This window comes from Macrobrachium nipponense, chromosome 11 (assembly GCF_015104395.2).
Source record: "Macrobrachium nipponense isolate FS-2020 chromosome 11, ASM1510439v2, whole genome shotgun sequence".
In the NCBI taxonomy this organism is placed as follows: Eukaryota; Metazoa; Arthropoda; class Malacostraca; order Decapoda; family Palaemonidae; genus Macrobrachium; species Macrobrachium nipponense.
This window is the reverse complement of record NC_061087.1, coordinates 17,821,483-17,840,005: the sequence shown is the minus strand read 5'-3', so window position 1 is coordinate 17,840,005 and position 18,523 is coordinate 17,821,483. Positions and strand designations below refer to the sequence as shown.

Sequence of the window (18,523 nt, the reverse complement as noted above, 5' to 3'; positions counted from 1 at the left end):
TAACTTTTTGGCAGAGAAAATAGAAAAGTAACCGATTTTCTAAGAGAAAACAGCAAATAACACACTTCATAGGCAAGGCAAACTCCCAAACAAGACACTCTTGCCCCAAAAAATCACTAACTACTAGATTTTCTAGCCACCAAAAATTCCAAGCTAGCAGACTTTCTACATGAAAAAGCAATAAGACTTAATAGCAAAAATTTTAACAAGCTTTTTTCTTTTTCGAATGAAACTCACAAACGCCGATATCTTGAAAGCCCCAGTCACAAAATGAACATATTCTGTAAAGACACAAACGTTAAAGTTAACAGACTTCCTGAAGGCAAAACAGCCACAGATTAACAGAGTACACGAAGTACAAGCAACACGGACATTTTAATAAAAACATGGCATTAACTACCAGCATTGTATTGCTTTAGAGAGAATATTAAAAAAATGTGTAAAATCCAAGGGACTTCCTGAATGCATAACAATATCAAAAGCAGACTTTCTGAAAGTAAAGTAGCATGAAGAATCTGACTTCCTCAGACAACTTTCAAAGATCAGTTGACTTTCTAAAAGTGAAAGGATCACACAATGACAAACTTCCCAAAAGAAAAAGTGTCACAACACACTTACCCAAACTTCAGACGGTGAAATGTAACAGTATCACAGACTAAAAGACTTTCTAAAACCAAAACTATCATAAACCCAGAGACAGTCTTAGCCAAACTCTACCAAGAGCAAAGTCTTCCTGAATCCTAATTGATCGTGAACCAGTATTTTTCTTAATTCCTGGACTCGTTTTAAACACCAGCAAACATATCCTATGCTTGAAACTTTGCACCATAAATTTAGATGATGCTATGATGATGAATCCTGATTCTATTATTGATAACTAAAAAACGACAGTTCCAGATTATCAGTGGCAAGGTCTGGAGCCTGAACTCCAGTGTCATCACTGACATAACAGACTTCCTGAAGGCAAACCAACCTCAGACTAAAGTACTGCATGAAAGTACAAGCAACACACAAAATAAAAATATGGCATATACTGCCAGAATGACTTTAGACAGAATATCACAAAATAGTGTACAATACAAAACCAAAGGTATTACAAACCAAGGGACTTCCTGAATGCAAAACATACCAAAAGCAGACTTTCTGAAAGCCAAGTAGCATGAAGAATCAGACTTCCTCAGCCCAAATTTCACAGATCAATCGACTTTCTGAAAGTGAAAGTATCACACAATGGCAAACTTCCTGAAACTTCAGAAAGTGAAATATGAAAGTATCACAAACTAAACTAAATTCTAAAACCAAAACTATCATAAACCCATAGTCTCTCTAAAACAAAATCTGCCAGGAGCAGTCTTCCTGAATCCTAATTGGTCTTGAACCAGTATTTCTCCTAATTCTTGGAAATCATTTCAAAACCCAACAAACATGTCCTATGTTCCAGATTATCACAGGGAAGGCCTGGAGCCTGAACTCCAGTGTCACTACAATTCCAGGCTATCACAAACACTATCTTAATGGTCAACACCAGTACCTAAACTAATTCTGTACTGCATACTCCATTGTCATAAACCAGGTTTTTAGTTCTGCATAATGTACCTTTCACAATCAGTATCATTATCCTATACACCAATATCTACTCTTGCAAACTGAAAAAAAAAGTACAGCTCTTAACATTAACCAAACTTATTCTCGACATTACTTTAAAAACATCAAACTTCGGCCTTTCTCAATTTCCAATCCTTTACAATAGTGGAGAACACTTTGACTCCCAAGGCATCACGAGCAAGGACTTGCCTTAGCCACACACCATCAGAAAAAAAGTACATATTAATCCTAAACTACAGATCGATAGACTTCTTGAATGACATTACTATACCAACACCCGGAGAACCTCTGCACAATTCCACGGACATCTAGAAAGGTAAGTTGCACATCATTATAAAGCCCAGGAAGTTTCTAACCCACATCATGACCACTAAAGTTACCTGAGATCAGGTACATATATATCAGTTGATATTCTAGTGACTTCTCAAAGGTACCATGAATAAGGAAAGGCATTTTCTAGTTCCAAGAGCCAACACAAAGCTCAGCAAGCCTGTACAAGCCTTAATCTGTCTAAAAACTTTATGAGGAAACCTGTCAGCACCTGACGTAAACATTTAAAAAAAATTGCATTGAAGTGTGCTGCAATTACTGTAAGAAAATGACAACTAACTTCTCTATAGCGTCTGATTCATCTAAATCTTGACCAAATTTTGTTTTTGATTACTTTCTATATAGATTAAGCTTTATTGGAAAGGTAATTTGACATCTTCTTCCCTTTAAATGAAACGCTTTAATGACGGAAAGCATTAAACGTGTTTATTACCCGTCACACCCAAAATCTCGGCTAGCCTTTTGAAAATGTAATTTGCTATAGTATTATAAGCTTTCCAATATATTAAAGGCCACGTTATCACACATTTTTCGTGTTAAAAACCTTAAATTGTCTGCTTTCTGTCCATTTGAGGCCAAAGGCTTTCATAAATATTCCTGCAAGATTAACACACACCCAGTTTTGTCTAATTAACTGACGATGTTATGAACTTTGTAATGCTTCTCACACACAATTCTAAAACTGGCCACCGTGGTATTTTATCCCTCCTTTTATTTCAAGTACACGAATGAAATATTAGGCCGAAGACGAGGAGGTGTTTAAGCCCCAAGCTGGTACCCCCTTTTGAAATGACGGCATGTGTCCGAAATATAATTAAAAGTTTTGTTATATACAATACGTGACCAAAAGGATAACTTCTAACTTTCCAAAGATTCTAATAAACTTACTTTTGAAGTGTTGACATCTGATATGATTTCATTGATATTCATTATATATAAATGTGGTGAAACTGTTCCCTGTAAACTAAACTACTATATAAAAAAAGACAACAGCATGTAACACAATTAATCGAATCTATCATTAGCAAAAATGAAGAATTTATCTCTATTCCGTGGAAATAATGTTCTGCAAGTTAGAATTTCCCATAGAACATCACCAAACTTACATGAATTAACCAGGAAATGGGGTGTCACAGCTTATTTTCCTTCAAATTTTAGTATTTTGCTTTTGCCAAAACTTGAGGCTAGATCAAGTCTCAAGTGTTTGTAACACTGCTGCGAATACTACAAAACTGCAATTGATATCAAATTTGACGTCAAAAGAGTGGAACGCACTTAAAATGTACAAAGTCATTTCAGGCAACTCTGCCTTGAGAAGAATTAAGACAGCTTTCTATATAAGTATACATATCTGTAAATGAGGATAAAATGCGTAGTAGTAGCAAATAAATAATTACAAATGTTACACTCGACAGCTATAGGTCAAGAATTCTGCGAGGTACATAGTCAGTGTCAGATTGCTCTTACGTTCGAGATATATTTATCTCAAGTCTTTCGCTTATTATCCCTGTTCTGTTTTCTACGAGGATTGACTAAAAACTCATTTTCTATGTAAGACAACGTGGTAGAAACACTTTCGGTTTCGAAATCTCAACGAAAACGGACTGCATATTGTCACAATGCATGTTTACAACCAGTATATTTCTTACAAAGTTGGGCTAGAATTTTTTTGGCACTTTTTCTCAGAGACGAAATTTTGGTGACTGGAGTCTACGGGTTTTTACGCCATATTTAATTTGATATTACACGAATGCCGAGCATATGCCTGTGAGTACGGAATCAAAGCCTTAAAAGCGAACGTAAGCCAAGGTTTATCCCAGTGTAACTTGACCACACCCAACTTGAACTTTCTGTATTTAGGTTCTCTTTGACATTTAAAAAGGTCTGTATAACACTCTTCATTAGTGGCATTAAAAATAGACCTGGGAAAGCGCAAGGGGAAGTACAGGTAATGAGACTTTTCCAATCCCAGCCAATCACCCATCAGCTTAGAAAACAACCCTATGGGTCGGCTTCTACGTTGGTAACCGACTGGCTGTATACCTCCAGCTGGGGGGCATTCCCTCCTTCGGGGCACTGCAATGCAGGCCAAGGAGTACTTTATTGTAAACTTTCTCCATTTTTCTAATCACAATCTTTCCACTTTTTTTTTATCTGTACAGTGCATAAACATGAGGGCTTCTGTACTTCAGCTTATGTGCCTTAATGCTGAGCAAAAATTCTTACTTTTCTTTAAACTGTTCAGGTTTATAGGTCAATGTTTAATCTTTACAGACACTGCTCTAGTTCTCACTTTGTACAGTGCTAGCCTCCTTTCTCAAATATTAACATAAGGTGAAATTCCTAACCTAACCACTTTACAGAATATTAACTATTCCAAAATTCCGACAAAATATTCTAGAACCAAGTTCAGAATGTAGTGACAGAAGATAGTATATTTATATTCACAGATTTACTTGACCTTCATACCCTATCATTCTTAGATTCGATGTCTATTATCACGTACAAATGAATACCTATACGTATGTAGTGTACGTACTTGTGTTTTTACAGTAAGAATTTAAGCGTAAAAATGGTGAGAGGTATTTGATCCCTATGTCTGAGAGTAATGGCTAAAACTCCTTGGTGTGTACTGTGTAGTTTGCGGGTCGAGTAAGAATGTAAATGTGAAAATAGTAAGAGTGAGGTATTGAACGTGTGTGTCTGGAAGTAGTAGTGGCGAAAACACCTTGTGTGTGTGTGTGTGTGTGTGTGTGTGTGTGTGTGTGTGTGTGTGTGTGTGTGTGTGTGTGTATTCAGTAAAGCAAGTCAAATGTCCGTAGAATCCTCCAGTAGAGAATGATGCTTTAAAACTTGAGAGGAGTACTACATGGTAGCCTAAGGAAACCATGTACAGATACTTCAAAGAACTTTGGCAAGGCACAAAATATGTGGAGGTGCTTCAGGAAGGAGAGAGAGAGAGAGAGAGAGAGAGAGAGAGAGAGAGAGAGAGAGAGAGAGAGAGAGAGAGAGAGAGAGAGAGAGAGAGAGAGATGAAATCTCTCTACAGCAAAAACACATGGACTTCATTATAGCATGAAATGTGCAAAGGGTTTTGCTCCCAGGTGTTCAGGAGATAGATCAAGAACTGCTTCTACAGTGCAATTCTGGATCTTTCAAGTTACCTTGTAAATTTAAAGTGTTTCTGTGTAGCAGCTTCAACAGGAGACTGAAGAAATGCCTTTGCATCTGTAGTGTGTGATTTGAGGTTTATTAAGAGGGAAGTCTGGTCAGAATGGAAGTTGAGAGGGAGTAGTAAGAACATATCTTAATTATTTATATGATTTTACAAAATATCCGGTTTCTGTAGCTAATAAGTTTGCAAAAAACATTGGCACTAAAGATTTCGGGAACGCAGGCCACTGAGGAAAATGTGTTTAGCATTGTCTCCAAATTCAGAGTTCACGAGACCTGGAGTGTCCACAATGGACACTTTACCAGAACTAAAGAGACTTTGTATACTGATATAATTTTCTTGATTTTTTGATATATCAAGATATAATAACAGCACTAACTACGTTTCCCAATTAAATAAGACTTGATGAGAACTGAGCAAAAAGCTGAAATATGGAAGTCCATGTACAAAGATCAAAACAGAATTTGGTATTACAATAGTTTTGTCGTAATTTACAATCTAAAGTAAGATTTTTAACATTAAAATTTAATTGAATCTGAATGTAATCAAATGATGTACTTCAATAGGAATTGCATGAAACATATTAACACATAAAAAATTACTGATTAATACCTTAATCAAATAAATCTCCATATGTCAAGACACCGGTGCTCTTAAAGTCCTAAAAGCTTCTAAACACTATACGTATACATAACTCAGAAATAATAAACGGGAATTCTTCGAACTCTTAAGTGACTCCGTTCAAAAGCTGAGTGAGAACTCTTCTGTGAATAGTTCATTCCTGACTACTAATTCTGAGGCAAGTGTTGTCATAACCAAAATACTTGACTACCAAATATCGTCCCTTTACTTTTCATCCGTTAAGTATCTTCCACTCTGCTGTTTAACTTTGTACTTTTAACCCACACTTAACTCCCACATGATTAACATATTTCATGGGAAATTAGTCCCATTTCGAGAACCTTACAAGCAAAGATACGTGTGACTTATTAGTCAGGCAAAAAAGGTTAACATAGTAGTTAAGCAGCAACTCTTCAGTTAAGAAGTTCACTCAGAAATTACTTTCCATTTCACAGTAAAGATGGTAACATTACAAATAGCTAAGAAGTCCACTTAGAAATAATTTCCTTTTCACAGTAAAGTTCTGTAAAGTATCCAGTGCTCCAGTGAAAATATCACGACTAGTTCTCCAGGTGACTTAAATCTACTGATTCATATACTACGTAAGAGACCACTGTTAACAATATCTAATCTCATTTAAAGTAACGCTATTTAATTTTCAGAAAAATCCTAATTCGCCTCAGTTAAAGCATTCTATATGACTGATTCATTTACTTAATTTGCCAGACTAGAAATATGCAAAGATGCCACCAGACTAGAAATATGCAAAGATGCCATGAAAATAATCCCCTTGATAAGATACTCTATTAGTTACATTATTAACTTTTAATTGATATATGTTTAATGTCAAGCAAGAAGCATTATTTTAATGGCAAGCTTTGTACGTAATTCAGTTTGAGAAATACCTTATAAACCAAATTCCTGAAAATTTTCCTACCTTAACAATGTAAACATTTAAATTCTAAGGGATACGATTTCTCTATTGTATTAAATATAGCCTTCCAGTAAGTTTTAAAGTACAAGTGTAAACATACATAATACTCCAGTTACGCAAGACTACAAACTACTATTAATTAAGCCTAAAATGAACTCCTGCAGTTCCTATTTGGAAATTACATTACCCAACCTGGCCCTGACTCATTGTTAGGCCGACAGGCACTATTGCGATCTGATACAACACGTGTGCGTACAATATGTACTTTAAATTTAACCCTATCTAACTTGTAATAGTCAAAGGAGTTCTGATTGTGATCCCTCTCTACGAAAATATGACACTTTCCAGCGTATATATTAATAAAGCCTTTTTTTCCCCCACATTTTGGCTAATTGTACATATTTGGTATTCGTCTCTGGAATTCCAATGTGTGACTTCTGTACAACTCTCATAATTCTTCCAACTATACTCGCCACTTAAATTCCAAGGAGAGACCTTAGTCCTTGCAAACTTGTCCACTTTATACTTTGAAGTTGTTGTGTCGACACTTCCCTGAAGAAATGAACAAGAATGTAGTGACACCTAATCACGCCGATATCTTTTGGTTGTATACATAGTATGATAAAATATAGAAGTTATAACTTGGCAACAAGCATAGTACACATAATCCCCTTTTATAAAAAGGGGCACAAACTGGTATTTATGGGACAGTACGAACGTCTGTAGTCTTATTAAGGCCATCTCTACTAAATGAAATTTTATAAGGTCACAGATACAATTAATATTAGCTTAAAACTGGATTGTAATGGAAGTTTCACTCAAGGTTAAGGCTACTTTGTATAATTCTTAGTTAGCATTACTCATTCTCTAAGGCATACAGCTCAACTACATTGCTTCTTGAAGCTGTACGAAATACCTTCAAGGTGACTCATGTATCTTAAGCCACCCTTCTTTAGGAGGCTATGATATAATTTTTTTTTTTAATTCATTATTCCTACGTGCAATTGCTAGCTGCAATATCTACATTATATGTAATTCTGCCGGATTTTTACAAACGAGTTATTATTATTAAAATTATTCTTTATTATTATTATTTATTATTATTATTATTATTATTATATTATTTTATTGATTATTATTATTATTATTATTATTATTATTATTTTATTATTATTATGATTATTATTATTATTATTATTATTATTATTATTATTATTATTCTGTTAAATAAAATGGCTGAATTTTATTCAACAGAATTTGTTTAAAAGAGGGTCTTCTTCCAAAATAATAATAATAGTATTATTATTGTCATTATTATTATTATTATTACTTGGGCCAGACTATAGCATTTATAAAACCATTTCAATATTTTCATGCAATCTGGTATGATTTGTCAACACCAGCAATGTCATGCCTCTCTTTAATTTGTCCTAAACAACCTAGTACTTACCTAGTTAGCTCAATTACTTTCAGAAGAGAGCATTTACTGTCTTCAATACCTGGATTTCTGAAGGTACTTATAAAAACCACACCATTCTGCATAATATGTACACTGCAACCTACCCATTATTACTGTGAAAATTGACAGAGAAAATAAAGTAATCTTACCGAGCTTCAGAATGCCAAGATTTTATATATAAAACTTACGAATACTAGAGAGAGCTACACTCTAGCTCATTTTAGTACTGTAATAGAGTTACTTGATTTAAACGATTTAATTTTAAGAACATTTTAAGCTACTGGGACAGATAGTCCATAAGTCTTAGTTCCATTTTTAATCCCACTATCTTCATTCTGTCATAGGCCTAGGTCCAAAACTTCAAATTAAATCATTTTGAGTTTCTGTAACGGTAGTCGCAAGTCTAAAGCTTCGGCACCACCTGAACTACCAGTTATATCCAGCCGAAATCCTGCTTATTCCCAAAGAATTACATTTCATGTGCATCAAACACCTACCTTTCTGAAGTGTTATACGCATTATTTGGAGCATTTCATTCAAACTTCTTCAGTTATCCCCTTCACGAACTTGCTGCTCGTAGATAACCTGAAGGAATGGGAAAGAAGTTACATAAATAACGGAAAATAGAGGTCTTTTGGCAAGAAATGTCCTGAATATTAAGAAGTAACATTTTATTCCCAACACGTCTGTAGATAATTTGAGTAAAAATGCCGTGGACATTAAAAGCAATACAATTACCTATTATGAAATCCTGACTTAACTCGGTACAAATGCCAGGAAATCGAAAGGCAGTCCATTAATAAAGTAATACTGATTCTTATACAAAAATGCTACTTTGTTGTGGATCAGATGTGACCAGTCATGCACAATGCCCAGAGACCTAAGAAACAAGAGATTCATCATTAGTCCAGTGTTAGTGGAATTTAATCCTAATTTTAACAATGGGACCACGCCTACTGCAGTATTTGTAAGCCCAAAATCTCGACAAGCAATGCAGTAGGTTTATGAAGTGAACTGGTAGAACTAGACACAAGTGCCTGTCATTTAGGGTACTCAGGAACACCACTATGTCTAATTCTGACAGTTTATTTAAAACTCAGCCCTGTTTTATAACCAAGATGTAGAGTATTGTATCCGTTTCAACTTGCTGCTTTTGGTGAAGGAATCAGGTTTGCTGGGTGCACAATACGGTACACATGCGAAGTAAAAATAGTGCAGAATAAAATACTAGCAAAGTTGGCTTTGTTCAGGAAAAAGTCATTAGCAAAAAATTCTCGCTTTGCTCACAGTTGTGTAATTAAAGGGGGTGAAGGAGATAGGTTTTGGATAAAACAAAAGTATTGAAGGTGAATTAAGCCAGTGGAGCTTCTATAAGTCCGCATTACATAGGGGTACTTCTCTGTGTTATTAGATAGGTACTGTGAACAAAATCACTTACATTCAACACAACTCCAACATTCAATATCGAACAGAAATCAGATGAATAGAATGGGGTTTATCAGAATAGTATTTTATGCAAATGTAAACTTGGAGTCGACTGTCATACAGTCTATACACTTTTTGTACAGACTGTATGTTCAAGAAATGACTTTAATTTCAACAGGACACCTCTATGGAAAATTTCAAACTACAGTCCCGGCCAAATTTTATTGACCTATTCCTATCTCGAGGTTCGTACTTTTATATGAGAACTTTATATAAGACTAGTAACGTCAGTGCTTATGGCAAAAATGGCCTGTGCATTATTTTACTATAGTACATGCAAGTATGTTTGACCTCGTATCCACTTCTGAGTTATCGACAGTTAATGATATAACACGAAAAAAAAAAATAATAACTTATCAATTTCACTGGACTGACTTCTGCCTTATTTGCTCTCCATCTCGACATCAGTTTTCCTAGTTACTGTAGATCCTGGCTCTTCCTCTTCGACGTCGTTTTGGTATACACTGAAGTCGTTTCATCACATCCAGAAAGTTAATTTGATGCAACACAATTCATTTCTATTCCAACAATTTAAAAACTAAAACGGGTTTCTTCAAACATTTACGATTTTTTTTTTATCAAGGTCGTCACATTTGCCTTATATTTATAGGGCCTTATCCGGCATACGCGCGCGCGCGCACACACACAATTAAATCATTTTACAAATAAACCAGCCGCAAAATTGTTTACGTATTAATTTTCATTTTTTATTATTTTTTTTTTATTTTGTAAATTTTATCGCTCATAATTAATTCGTGATCTAATAATAATTTAAGCTCCCGTGTTGATTTCCCTAATCAAAATTTCCAGGCTATAATTAATATACTGATTTTTCGATATTATTATACCACAACAAAATACGTACTAAACACGCTTAAGCAAATGGACCCTAAAAACTGCCTGGCGACAACGTTTAATCGAGAGTCGAACGTCGCCCTAGCACTAATTACTTCAAAATTCGTTTGTAATAATAGACCACGTAGCAAATTCCGCTTTATTAGGGGTCATTTCTCAGTTCTCTCTCTTTCAAAGGATTGATTTTACTGGTTTAATGAATACTATAAATGAATTTAGCGTTCTGAAAAGGAAGGGAAATGCTTCGTTACACGCGACGTAATATCAAGATAGTACTTTTTTTTTGTTCTGTTCAATAACTTAATGACTTGACTGGACTGTCGCAAGACCTTGAGTTGCATCTAATTGTCTTCATGGATGTACTGAAACAACTTGGATCGAAATGGCTGTAGTCCTTCAAGCGAACCATCGCCTCAAAAAAAAAAAAAAAAAAAAAAAAAAAAAAAAAAAAAAAAAAAAAAAAAAACATTAATTACTTAAGGAAAAAGGCTCGATACAAATAATAGTTAAGGATACTACGTCGCTAATGGCAGAGAAACAGGACTATAATAGTGCCTTAAGTTACACAGCTTACGCGATGAAAATCGCTGATTGTAGTTGGTTATGCTTAAGAACTAAGCTCTGATGAAGAATGACCTCAGTGCTGGCTCAAAATGTTTCGCCATGACAATGGACAATAATTACTGTTACCGTCCTCTTGAATTCATTTAATGGTCCAGAATCTGAACAAATCGACAATTTCTAAGTGAGAGGTAAGCAGTGCGTTTTCCTCCATTAAATCTATAATCATTCTTCATATCTCCAATATGTCGAGATTTAGCAGGGTTTATTTAAACTGCCTAATGTAAAGGGATACTGAATAGAACATTACACATTCAAGGAACATCCTTACGATAATGATCAAACATCCGTCCAGCAAATTATTGCTGTTTTCTTAAAATTTCCCTTGACCCGGGTTTTGGGGAAATCGAACAGCTTCAACAAAGTTTCCCCTTCCTTTGATCTCAATTTTACAGACTAGGGCTGGCCAATAAATGTTCAAACATAAGGCGACATACAATTTAAGAACTTTGAGGATCTTTGTTATTTTCAACACTCATCCGTTTCTCCAGCTACTGATGATAATTTCTAACTACACACGCGTCAAAACTCATAGACTATGCCAACGCGCTATCCCAGTTAAAATTCAAATCACGCAAATCCCTTTTCAAAGAAAAAAAAAACTAAAGTTCTGGAAACTAATATAACTTTATTCACAAATTCTAACTTAATTACCCAAGAGATCAATAACTTTTTAATGTCTGATTTCAGAAACTTATTCATGGCTTACCAAGAAGCCAGTGCGACGCCAGTGATCATTAACTGTACTTTTAATTAAGACAAGGCCAAAGACGGGTCCCAACACTGTTTTAGCAGACGTCTTGCAACATTGTTTGCAGTCAGAATAGGTTCATGGGCCACCGTTCAAACGTCAATGCGTCATCATCGCGTCGACCTAACTCAAGTTTTCAGTAATGCGATGATTCTACACAAACCCTTTTTTTGTCGATAAACGTAGCAAATCAAAACTTCATACTCAGCTTCCACCCCATTATATACCTCCTTTTGAAATGAGAAATGCTTCATCATTACCTTATCGAATATCTTACTTAAAACATGAAATGCAGTATCTCTACTCTATTAACCATTTCAAACCTCCAACGATATATTTATTGATTATATTTACCCAAATTGAGCGGAATATGTCGAAGAACTCCGGTAAGAATTCATTCCTTTCCTAGCGAGTCTCACAATCAATAGGATTTGCTTCGATTAAAAAATGATCTGACAGCGATATTGACTTCCGTAATTAGAAAAGGTTAAGCCTTCTGCCAATAAAAATTCTTGGGAATATTGCCGAAATAAAAATGTTAATGTCATTCTGCACCACTATCAAAAAGAACCCAGCTCACGATTTTTTTTTTATTTGCACTTTCGCCTTAATCAAAATAATACGTACTCAACTGTCACAACTTGAGTTACTCATTTGTAAGTAAAAGAACTAAGGCTAGCGAAACTCAGCATTGTATAACGAACTAAAGTAATGGCAAGGCACCAACAAGGGTTCATTTACGAATTATCCAAGATAACATACTGAACCCCTGTCAGTTTCCTGTTACCAGCCGACTTCAGTAAAAAGCCAATTATCTCACACTGTAAGACCTACAGTCTTTCGTATTCTGGGCCACAAATGTGTTTCAAGTTTTGCTGTCCAAGTAATCGAACCTGCTTGGAAAACAGTCATGGTCTTGGCCTGCCACCTCGAGTTCGATTCTCGAGCATTCCATTGAGGGGTGAGAGATGTGTATTTCTGGTGATAGAAGTTCACTCTCGACGTGGTTCGAAAGTCACGTAAAGCCGTTGTTCCCATTGCTGGTTTCATGCAAATAGGCCTCATAGACAATCATTATATGATAAAATTTCATCCCAAAACATGTTTTAAACCCACCAGAAAATAAACCCAATTTCCTGAGGGACAGCGAGTCTAGGGGAAGAAAAAGTGAAATTACAATAAAGAGCCAGCGCCCACATTTCTATTTCGAAGGCGGCAGTCATATGGGAACACCTTTCTGTGGGGTACTGTATCTGCTCACCTTATCGGACTTACACGTAAAAACATTAGCAATGAGCATTCTTGCTTAACCATCTATTGTAAAGTTTCACGGTATTTTTCAGGTCCTTTGTTGTGCTGTAATATTAACTGCAAATTTACCTCAGTGGTCGTATAGCACCAACAGTGTGTCATTTTAAACTGCCAAATAATATAGAAAAATCTTCCTTAATAATGGTAGCTACCAAAGGAAGTTCAAATCACAGCAAAGATACGGGATTCTCTCGATTAAATCACCTCATCCAAAAACCGAGGAATACTTACTTAATCTACCTTCAATCGCTGTGCAAGGAAGGGAGTTAGGGTGAGGGTAAATTAATATAGTATATCTAACCTTTATCCAATATGATGGATATTATGGTCTCTCTACCTCCGGTCTATCAGGCAATGAATGACAGAGACGAGACCTTCAGAAAGGGTAACATAATTACCTTCAGAAACCTGTTAATTTCCTATTTAGAACACTTCACACGAAAGCACTTTACCTGCCTCACTTTCACAAACAGGTTTTTTAAACAAATCAGGGCATAGGATGAATAAATCTGTATAAAATATATTTAGTACGTCAAACCTACAATTCAGCATGAAATCTACGTCAGTACTTGAATGGAACTTGGTTTAGTAAAATGTTTAGACTTCAGTCCTACATAAATTTATAAAGCTACTCCTATCATAAGCTTCATATATTTATATACGAAGCATATGTCAGTATTTAAATGGAAAAAATTATCTATGCATATTTTACTAAACGAAAATATTACTGCATTCGTATCAAACTTTGAATTATCGACATATTGTTTTTATTTTTTATTTATTTATTTTTTAAGGCTTATCTGACCAAATGAAAACCTTACCGAGTTTAATTGTCGACTCTTGTCCTGTCATGAAGGTTGAATAGCAATCTGCCTCGACGTCAGTTGACCTGTATTGATAGAAGTAAGTGGTTCCTGGTTCCTGGTTGTTCCTCCTCCTCCTCCTCCTCCGTTGTTTAGGTACAAACATAGGTCGTTTCAGTATATCCATAAAATCAGTTTGACAACTAAAAGTGGCTACTTAAAATATTTAAGTTTTACCATCAAAATGGTCGTATTTACGTTATATCTATAAGCACGTATCCCATACATACATTTACTACTTTCAACTAAATCAACTAATTCAGATAACTAGTTCGTTTTGCAACTCTCATAAATTACTCGTTAATTCTCTTATTGTTTCCATTACTCAACTTCGTCATTCCAATATAATTATACTGACTTATTAACATACCGAATGGATTTCGCAAATCTAAGTTTACCAAGAATATATTCAATATACTTGATGAGTTCGCGACACTAATTTACCACAAATGTTCTAAATAGCACACTAAGCCTAAGGTTCGTAAAGATAGACCGACGACAGTGTTTATTGCAGAGATGAATGTCTCGATAACACTGATTTATTTCAAAACAACGAATAGTAGTAGACTGCATCCCTAGGTTTCGCATTACTGAGGGGCATTTTTTATCTCTCTATCAAGGGACTGGGTTTACTAGTTCATTAAATTCTTAACCTGGATTAGCGTCAGTAATCAGATCTATTACGTTTTTTTCTGTTTTATTCAGTAACCAAATGCTTCGACTGCTCTATCGAAAATCAAGGGAGTTGTATGGAAGTGACTGTCTTTATGGATTCACTGAAACGACTTGATTCGAAACGGCGTAGTCTTTGCAAATGAAACCACCTCTGTAAGAAAATTTATCTACATTAATTACCTATTAGGGAAAAATTTCAATACTATAAAATTACATTAGAATTTTAATATTTAAGTTTTAAAGTTACAAACGAAGCATTGGGGGCAATGAAAACAATCAAATTACCCTTCAAAACACATGACTGGCACCGTGTAACAAAGCATCAGAAATGTTTCAATATATTAAATACATTAAACAATTCCTAGTGCAACTGTTTAGTTATTCTGTTAACAATCTCATATTAAACGTGATTTACTCATTCTGAAATAATTCTAAAATAATGGTAATCGGTGTACAATTTCCTTCTTCAAATGCTTTTCTTTAAATCAAGTTCAAGATTTAGCAGCGTTTATTTCTACTACACATAAAATGAAATGAAACTGTGTATTGAATTTCACATTCAAATAAAAAAACCTGCGTTAATGATTAAATATTTACTCAACAAATCCTTAACATTCTCAAAGCCACCCACTTTTCTCTTGTGATGCAAACTTCATATACTTAAAAGCCAGGATTACTTATTCAATTTACCTTCGGCTGCCTGAGCATAAGTGTAGGGTTTAACGACCGATTTCTACAAATATATTTCATTACCTGGACACAGCCAAACTTATTGTCAGGTTTCAAATTCCAAAATATTCTTTGTAAGTAGCATAAAATTCATACCAAATATTAAAAGTACTAAGTCACCGAATAGACGAATTTTAGTGCCAGTCATAAAACTAACACAATTTCGCTACGTAATTCCCTTAATTCATATTGCCATTCCTCCTAACTTGCTCGTAATCTCTGATTAACAAAAATGCTTTCGTTTTCCCCCTTTCTCGGGTATCCACCCACCTCGCAGGCCCACGTGGACAAATTAATGTAATGACCCCTAAAACATTTAATCTTCATGTAGTGTCAACACAAACAGTAGATATTTCTTTCAAATTATCCTAGTAGACGACTTTGTAATATTCCAATCACCATAATTACTAACCTAATATATGGCAAAGATAACACACAACAGTTATTCACCTTTATTTGCCACGAATACCCTAACACATAAAAGCTGTTCACCTTTATTTACCACGGGTAACCTAACACAAAAGTTATTAAACTTTATTTGCCATGAGTACCCTAACTCATTAAAGCTGTTCACCTTTATTTACCACACCACGAGTAACCTAACACATTAAAGTTATTGAACTTTATTTCCCACGAGTACCCTCAGTAATTATCCCACCGAGTTACCGCCGAAATCCACATGTTTAAGGGACTAAAAATAAATCTCACTAGGCCTATTTAACAACTTGACAGCAACTCTGCCAATAGGTAAGGAAGTACAAGAAAAACCAAATACCTTTGCTACCAATAAACATCTACGATGTAAATAACAGCAAATATGTAGCATTTTCGAAAGCTTCGAAGAATTTTTGGCAATAAAACGGCTACGTCCACCTCGTCTCGAGCAAGACAGCGACTAACTCGCCTGCCCGTCTAGGCCAGAACCAAGCACTTCTGGTTACCTGTCAACCCACTTCAAAACTAGGCGGTGAACTTTCTGGGCAGTTGGAATTTACGTTAATTAATCCCAGACAAATGAAAAATAACGAATGGAGGCATAATATGAAAGATAAATACACACACGACCATATAGTGTCAAAACTTTTCAACTTTTGACAATCGAAAAATATCCTTTAAAATTCTCGAAAGTTTTAACTGAGAGAGAGAGAGAGAGAGAGAGAGAGAGAGAGAGAGAGAGAGAGAGAGAGAGAGAGAAACTAATGCTGCATAAATCCTAACCTAGTAATCAGGGGAATCCCTGGTTTTTTCGTCAAATCCCAGGCTAATGAAATAACAAGTGGGCGGGGCTGAGATTTCGACTGGTGGAAGATAAATTGTTAAGCTTCATCTAAATTTCTAATGAACGAGTCAGTGCAGGAAGAACGCAAAAAACGTGCGTTTAACGTGGGCGCACATTAAACGTACCTTTCACCAGGCAGCATTTTTCCGAGATGTAAAAAACTACCGGGACCTTTCAATGAAAAAAGCGGGACGCCATATTCTAAAAAAATCAACCAATAGAATTTTCCTCAAAATAATCTCATTATGTTTCAAAACACCCAAATTACCAACGGTAAAATAACCTAATCTAACCTAACCTAACCCGGGGGCAAGGCACAACACCGGTACTAGTGCAATATTAGCATGCATCTCAGGAATTTGCCACTCGGAATCCGTCTATCCTACCCAACGAGAAAGTGGTGAAAAACTCAACACAACCAGGAAAGTGTCCTTTTGAGTCTGATGCCCATGAAAATCGAACTAATCAGTTAAAACTGTCCCGAATCTAGATTAACAGCCAAACCCTTAAATGGTTATTAAAGAAATAAGAGGCAGGTTTCACTGAATGCCATAGCTCAGCCTTCAGTAGGCCTAAGCAATTTAAGTGTGATCACGGTTGTTCCCCTAATTTGCACAGTAACTTGCTCATTCGTCATGATTATTCAGCAGGTAATTAGTCTGGTCACTTTAGTCGCCTTAATCACAGATTGATAGATGAATTAAGTTACGAACTGGTGATGTTGGTTAAAGCAAGTACTTGGCCGTTGATTATACCAATGTTGCCCAAATTGAGAAACGGTAAATAAACACTAATTTTTTGCGGAGTCTTAAAGACACGGAGGACGACATCTAAGGGCCATGTCGTCCCAAGCTTTGCTGTCTGAATTCCATCACCTCAATTTTTATTTCTCTCAGATAATAAATATTTTAATCTGCACCTGTCATACTTTTCAATTTGGGGTTCATAGCTCAATAAATCGAGACAGCTGGCTTTCTGCAACATTACCTGTGGCCGTAAAGGACTGGCATAGATCGTCTGTATTGGTTTCAAGAGATCATATTCCACATCAGGCGTCGTACACCCTTCAACACCTTAGCACACTTACAATAAAAGTTCTACTCTTTGACCAGGAACCACAAATACGTTCAATAGGTCGAGTTTTAAAACCGTATACAATAGCCTTTCAGCTTCCATGGACTTAACAGTTTCGAGAAATCTTTAGAAAGTTCCAAGCTTCTAAATTCCATGGCCACAACACTTCTTTCGATGAACATTTTCCAGACAACCAATGGTTACTCAAACTCAAGAGCCTACCAACACAAGAAGCTTGAATTTCTAGTCAGTGCCCCCTGGAGGCTTGTTCCATATGAACAGGGTTCATCTTCTAAATAATAATAATAATGTAAAAGAAATTAAGTTTAAATGCTTTTATTCTTACCATACTAATATGTTTCCGCATTCCCGAAGTTCTTGTTGATAAGAAAACCCTTCCACCTTCTTGTTTAGTACTATACTGAGGTTTCCGACGTCAGTCACGTCACTCACTGTCAGGACTCAGGATAGGAATCGCTTTGACCAATCAGAAGCCTCCAGTATACAAAAATGTTCTTTCGCCCTCTTTCATTGGCTGAAAGTTTAGTTTCTCTTTGGCAAAACGTCATCGTAAACGATCACTATGGAGGGGGGGGGGGGGGGGGGGGGGGGGGACCAATCTCCCACGATACCTAACATAACATATATATATGATATGTGTTTAGCTTATTAATATGTAAGTGTAAACATGAAAATTTACGCTTACTAGTGTAAGGGCATTTTAATATAAATAAATATATACGTATATGCACACAT

The 18,523-nt window shown here is 35.6% G+C and overlaps 1 long non-coding RNA gene across 2 annotated transcripts; it reads right to left on the bottom strand.

The window, feature by feature from the left end:
• Positions 1-4,247: 4,247 nt before the first annotated feature.
• On the bottom strand, positions 4,248-18,225 carry LOC135194976 (uncharacterized). Of its 2 annotated transcripts, XR_010310046.1 has the most exons (5): positions 18,114-18,225; positions 13,969-14,836; positions 8,863-9,004; positions 8,622-8,709; positions 4,248-7,217 (listed from the first exon to the last, which is right to left on the bottom strand). It is a non-coding gene; the product is annotated as an uncharacterized LOC135194976 (long non-coding RNA). The 2 variants fall into 2 exon arrangements; XR_010310049.1 differs by lacking the exon at positions 8,863-9,004.
• Positions 18,226-18,523: the final 298 nt, after the last annotated feature.